The sequence below is a fragment of the Tympanuchus pallidicinctus genome, unplaced genomic scaffold, assembly GCF_026119805.1.
Source record: "Tympanuchus pallidicinctus isolate F22 unplaced genomic scaffold, pur_lepc_1.0 scaffold62, whole genome shotgun sequence".
Lineage (NCBI taxonomy): Eukaryota > Metazoa > Chordata > Aves > Galliformes > Phasianidae > Tympanuchus > Tympanuchus pallidicinctus.
Genome location: NW_026294783.1, coordinates 70,894 through 77,218, shown reverse-complemented (window position 1 = coordinate 77,218; position 6,325 = coordinate 70,894). Strand labels below are relative to the sequence as shown.

The following is a 6,325-nucleotide window of genomic DNA, read 5'->3' as shown; positions in this document are numbered from 1 at the left end:
GGGCTGTGGCTGTGGTAAGGCCTGGGATGCACAGCACTCTGCTGAGGGAGGCCTAGGAGCCGGCCCTGCTCTGTGGAGCTGCTCCTGCATCGGCGCGGCCGCACCGCACACCGAAGTCCTTCCAGCCCGGACCCGGAGCGCGGCGAGGCCCTGCTGAGCCCACGCCCGCCGTCCGAGCGCGGTGCCGGCCTGCGCCGTGCCCGGGCCCGGCCCTGGTTCCCCGCAATGGTTCCCGGGCCCGCTCCCGGTGCCAGGCCTGAGCTGGTCCGACAGGCTCGGGGCAGACGGAAGGGAGAGGCCGCCCGCGGCTCAGGAATGCGCAGCCCTTATCTCTGGCTCCCCTGCAATCCCGGGGAGGGAACAACTCTCCGGAGTTTGCCTTTCTCTCGCTCTTACTCACCCTCTGCCCTGGGTGGAGCTTGATCCTGCGGGCTCGGAGGTGCCCGTGAATCAGGCTGCAGGCACGTCCAGGGCGGCGGAGCCAGCTGAGAGCGCGACCCGCCACCTGCCCGGCACACCTGGGAAGGTAGGAGAAGTTCGGAGCTCCTGGGGTACCCGAAGCGGTGGGCAGGAGCTGGGGAGGCCGTTTCTGCTCCTCTGCTCTGGGCTGGGTGCTCAGAGTTTGCGGCAGGGCTTTTGTGCGGGTGGGAGGTGGGTGGGCTCAGGGGCAACGTGTTGTGAGTATGCAGGGGGACGAGGAGAGTCCGAGGAGATCGTAGAATCATTGACTGGCCTGGGTTGAAAAGGACCACCATGATCATTGAGTTCCGACCCCATGCTGTGTGCAGGGCTGCCAACCACCAGACCGGGCTGCCTGGAGAACCCATAGGGTGCCATAGGAATCCATAGGGAGCCTTAACCGTAGAATCGTAGAATGGCCTGGGTTGAAAAGGACCATAATGATCGTTGAGTTCCGACCCAGATCAGGCTGCCCAGAGCCACATCCAGCCTGGCTTTGAATGCCTCCAAGTGGGAGAGGCAGTTTTGGCTGAAGTGCCTCAGCACAGATATTGTTGTGGTCGTGAGGATAGGGACCCACCAGTCTCTTGCTCAGGCGACCTGTCCCATCTTCTTGGACAAAAACCCAAAGAGAGAATATTTCCAAACGTAGCTCTGTCCTTGGGAAGAGATCTCACAGCTTAACTCGACTTCCCACGGAGTCTGAACTGGCTTTTTGGTGGGGTGGGAAATCCTCATAGAATCCTACAATGGCCTGGGTTGGAAAGGAGCACAACGCTCATCTAGTTTCAAGCCCCTGCTGTGTGTAGGGCACCAACCACCGGTCCGTGCCCACACATAGGCACGTGTGCTCCAGACACTGGGTCAGTGCGTGGTGGTAGGGCTGGAAGGGTCCTGCAGGAGGCAAAGAGCCAGGGAACAGAATCACAGAATCACAGAATGACTGGGTTGGAAGGGACCTCAGGAATCACAAAGTTCCAACCCCCACCACAGCAGGGCCACCAACCTCCCCGTTTCACAGCAGCCCAGGCTGCCCAGGGCCCCATCCAACCTGAACGCCTCCAGGGATGGACGGGGCATCACAGCCTCTCTGGGCAGCTGTTGCAGCCCCTCCCCACTCTCACAGCACACAACTTCCCCTGACATCCAACCTCCAGCTGCCCTCCCTCAGCTTCAAACCATTTCCCTTGTCCTGCTGTTATCTCCCCTTCCCAAGAGCTGACTCCCCTCCTGTCTGCAGGCTCCCTTTAGGTACTGAAATGCTGCAATGAGGAACATCTCATGAAGCTCCCTGTCCCCCTGCCTGCTTTGTGCACACGCTGTGTGCGTGGCTGCACAGCTGTCTGCCAGCACAGCCTGCAAGCAGCAGCGCAGACATTCATGCACGTACATGCAGAGGCACAGGCAGATGTGTGTGGACACATTCACATGCACGTATAACTCATTTTTTCCACAGATGTGAGCCTGTCTGACTGAACTCTGGTTTTGTGTGTGTGTGTGCAGAGAGGAAGGAGAAGGAAGGTTTTGTGTTCTCAGCACTCTCAATTGACTACGGTCAATGGAGTTCAATTATGGCCTTTGTCTGGCCCCAGGACCCAGGTTCTCTATCATCCACAGCGGTTAGAGGCGCTTGGAGAGGGGAAGAAGCGCCTATAAAAACCTTCTGCTGAAAGCAGTCAATTTGTGAAAGCTGCAATCAGCTCAGCCGTGATAGAGGACAAGCATGCAAACAGCCTCCATGCACAGCAGGGACAAATCCAGTGCAAAGCTCTGGTGATCAGCATCAATTTGCACAGGCTTCAGCAGCTGAGCTTCCGTTGGGGGAGAGTAAAGAGGCAAGCAGACAAGAAACAAGGTAGCATCCCTCGCTGCCATTAGAACTGGCCCGGGTGTGCAGCCTGGGGACACAATGTTGCTTATTTTCATTTTAGCCTGGCCTCCGTCTGTCCGAGGAGCTGCAGAGTTGTGTTGGAATGATTGAGGGAGGTGTGTCTGCTGTCATCTGGCAGTGCGAATAGCAATAGGCCCAGGAAGAAAAAAAGGCATGCTCCTGGTGTGGCTGTGGGGAAAACTGCACGTCAAGAGGCAAAAGTGAAAATATCCCAGCACAGTATGCTGTAATGGGCCCAGAGTGGGGTCAGGGCTCAGGAGGCAGGCATTTATCTGCCCTGTAATGGGCACAGAGTGGGGTCAGGGCTCAGGAGGTGGACTGAGCCCTGCCTCGTGGCTCAGGCAATTGTTCTGAACCACTGGAACTCACAAACCTGGCAGGATTGGACTTCTTTCACTTTCCTGAATGAGGGGAACACTTTGGGGCTGCTTTTCAGGCCCCATTTGGCAAACCTTGATGGAGAAGAGTTGTTTTCTAAAGTGTCAGTCAGGGCGTGGGGGATCGTAAAGGTTGCATGCAGTTATCCTCCAAATTGCACCACACCTTATTGGGCCTTTTCTTGCACACGTTCTCAGGAGTAGCAATCCAAGGAAAGGCATTGAGCACTGGGCCCAGGTGAACCTCATGAGGTTCAACAAACCCAAATGCCAGATCTTGCACCCGGGTCGAGGCGGCGCCCATTACAGACACAAGCTGGGGGATAAAAGGATTGAGCGCAGCCCTGCCAAAAAAGGCCTGGGGGTGATGGTGGGTGGGAAGGCAGCGCTGTGCCCTCGCAGCTCAGAAAGCCGACCTGGGCTGCATCAAAGCGGCGCGGCCAGCAGATGGAGGGAAGGGATCCTGCCCCGCTGCTCTGTGCTGCAGGACCTCGCCTGGAGCACCGGGTTCGGATGAGGAGTCCTCAGCACGGGAGAGACGTGGAGCTGTGGGAGCACTTCCAGAGGAAGGCCACAAAATGGTCCCAGGAATGGAACAGCTCTCCTACGAGGGCAGGCTGAGAGCTGGGGGCTGTGCTGATGGAGAAGGGAAGGGAAGGCTGCGAGGTGAGCTGAGAGCGGCCTGTCAGCATCTAAAGGGGAGCGACTGGAAAGAAGGGGACAGGCTCTTGAGCGGGGCCTGTGGTGATGGGCAAGGGAGACGGCTTCAAGCTCGAGGAGGGGGATTTAGGTTAGATATAAGGAAAAAATCTTTTACTGAGGGCTGCGAGGCACTGAACAGGTTGCCCAGTGATGTGGTGGGTGCCCCATCCCTTGGGATTTTCGAGGTAAGGCTGGACCCGGCTCTGAGCAGCCCAGTGTAGCTGTGTGTCCCTGTGCATTGCAGGACACTTGGACCAGATGGCCTTTAAAAATCCCTTCCAGCTCTAAGCACTCTGTGATTCCATGACTGACCGAGAGTGAGTTTGGCATAAGCACTGCTTTCTCATCGGGTAACCCCACTGCGGAGGACCCTTTTAATGCAGACTCTCAGTTTTCAGTCCTTCTCAGCACGCAGCAGTAGCTCTGAATATTGTTTTGCCCCATGACTGCCTGTGCCACTGCACACTCTTTATTCTTGCATAAGAGTTAAGACTGACAAGCTGAAATGCTTTCTCAATAACCACTTCACAGGGAAAATTACAACATGTAACTTTTCTCCTCCTTTGCCCTTCCACTGCCCCATAGGAGGATCTGCTGGACTTCTGCTATGAGGAAAGGCTGAGGGAACTGGGCTGGTTGGGCTTGGAGAAGAGAAGGCTGCGGGGAGACCTGATGGTGGCCTTCAGTGCTTGGAGGGAGCGGAGAAACAGGAGGGGAACGGCTGTGTGTGAGGGTGGGTGGTGACAGGACAAGGGGAATGGCTTGAAAGTGAGACAGGGGAGGTTTGGGTTGGATGTGAGGAGGAAGATTTTGAGCCAGAGGGCGGTGAGGCAGTGGCACAGGTTGCCCAAGGAGGCTGTGGATGCCCCATCCCTGCAGGCATTGGAGGCCAGGCTGGATGTGGCTCTGGGCAGCCTGGGCTGCTGGTTGGCGACCTGCACACAGCAGGGGTTGCAACCAGGTGAGCGTTGTGCTCCTGTGCAACCCAGGCCATGCTGGGGTTCTGTGATTCTGAATGCATGGTTCATTTTCACTCTGCAGCAGTTAATTCTGTCAGGGATCCCTTGCACGGCAAGCAGAGGTGCGTGCTGACAGCTCTGCTCCATCACTTGCTGGTAGCACACAGTCTGTTTGCTGCTCACCTCAGACGGTTTGCTTGTTACATCGGTTCATATGGTGAACTCAAATGTGTGTAGTGTGGGAGATCAAGCTGTTATCTCCAGAAGTTCAGTGAGCGAACTGAATAAATGAATTGAGGCGGTTTATTGTCTGGTGACTCCAGGTGAAATGAAATTCCTAAACCACAACAGACAAAGATGGTATCTTTTAGAATGATGGCTATGATTCGTATAAAACCACTGAGCAGAGTGGGCTCCCATTTGCTCAGGTGTTCTGACGTGGGGCTGTTAGCAGGGGCTGAACAGATGGCCACAGGTGGGAGCCTGGAGTTGCGTGCACACAACATTGTGACAGGAATAACAGGTTTCCTATTGCTGTTTTCAAATATCAGCAGCCCAGGCACTGAGCTGACAACCGAGAGAAACTCAGAATGGAAGCGCTGAGAGACAGCAGAAAATACAGACAGGAAGATTGGAAGAGGGCTGCGGTGTGGCATCTTCGCTGTAGCTCTTGTGAAATTTCCATGGCGGTTTGTTGTGTCTACGCCAGGAAATCCTGGGGTGCACTGAAAGCTGAAGTGCTTTGTGCAGATCATGAGGTTGACCTTGAGCTGAGAGATCCTTGCTGGGTAGAATTAAAATCCTTCGTTGAGAAGTGTGTACAGGAGAAGGTGGTGGGAGGGACGAGCATAGCTGTCACTGTTAATGCTCTGCTGCAGCAGGATTAGAAGGCACCAGCCATGCATCCATTGCACAGTGCAGAGCTAAAGAACCAAACACACCTTAACCGTGTTCCAGGAGATGGGTCCGTTCCCACTCTTCTTTCTAACGCAGCGTTTCCTTGAGAGCAAGCCAGCGTTTTCCATGTCCTGTTAGCATGCCAGCCCAAGCAGTTTGAGAATAGGCATCGCTGTGCTCTCCTAGAAGCTGCTCTCACAGGATGTTAGCAGCTTGTTCTGCTGTCTTTGATTTTATCAAGCCAAAGGCACGTTTTTAAATCATTTGTTTCTAAGCTTTGGAGGCTCAGGACATTTTGGGAACCCACCCATTATACAGAGGTGAAAGTGATGCCATTTAGCAGGAGCCAGCTGTGGCCCACTCCCTCCTTTGGGATCACAGCTGAGAAATCTCTCCTTCCTGCCGTTCTCCAGGATGCGTCCTTGGTGGCACTCAGAATCATTCTGCTTCACGCCATCCTTGGTGGCACTCAGAATCGTTCTGCTTCACGCCATCCTTGGTGGCACTCAGAATCATTCTGCTTCACGCCATCCTTGGTGGCACTCAGAATCGTTCTGCTTCACGCCATCCTTGGTGGCACTCAGAATCATTCTGCTTCACGCCATCCTTGGTGGCACTCAGAATCGTTCTGCATCACGCCATCCTTGGTGGCACTCAGAATCATTCTGCTTCACGCCATCCTTGGTGGCACTCAGAATCGTTCTGCTTCACGCCATCCTTGGTGGCACTCAGAATCATTCTGCTTCATGCTGTCCTTGGTGGCACTCAGAATCATTCTGCTTCATGCTATCCTTGGTGGCACTCAGAATCGTTCTGCTTCATGCCATCCTTGGTGGCACTCAGAATCATTCTGCTTCACGCCATCCTTGGTGGCACTCAGAATCGTTCTGCTTCTCGCCATCCTTGGTGGCACTCAGAATCATTCTGCTTCACACCATCCGTGGTGGCACTCAGAATCATTCTGCTTCATGCTGTCCTTGGTGGCACTCAGAATCGTTCTGCTTCATGCTATCCTTGGTGGCACTCAGAATCATTCTGCT

The 6,325-nt window shown here is 54.8% G+C and overlaps 1 protein-coding gene across 4 annotated transcripts in view; it reads left to right on the top strand.

Annotated features, from left to right (window-relative positions):
• Positions 1-400: 400 nt before the first annotated feature.
• The window catches only part of FAM83H (family with sequence similarity 83 member H), a 28,853-nt gene continuing 22,928 nt past the window's right edge, over positions 401-6,325 (top strand). For 3 of the 4 annotated variants that reach the window (XM_052665181.1, XM_052665183.1, XM_052665184.1), the window contains exon 1: positions 401-526. The gene's annotated coding sequence lies outside the window, so the exon portion shown is untranslated. The remainder of the gene's footprint in view (positions 527-6,325) is intronic. The other variant, XM_052665182.1, reaches the window with a different exon arrangement.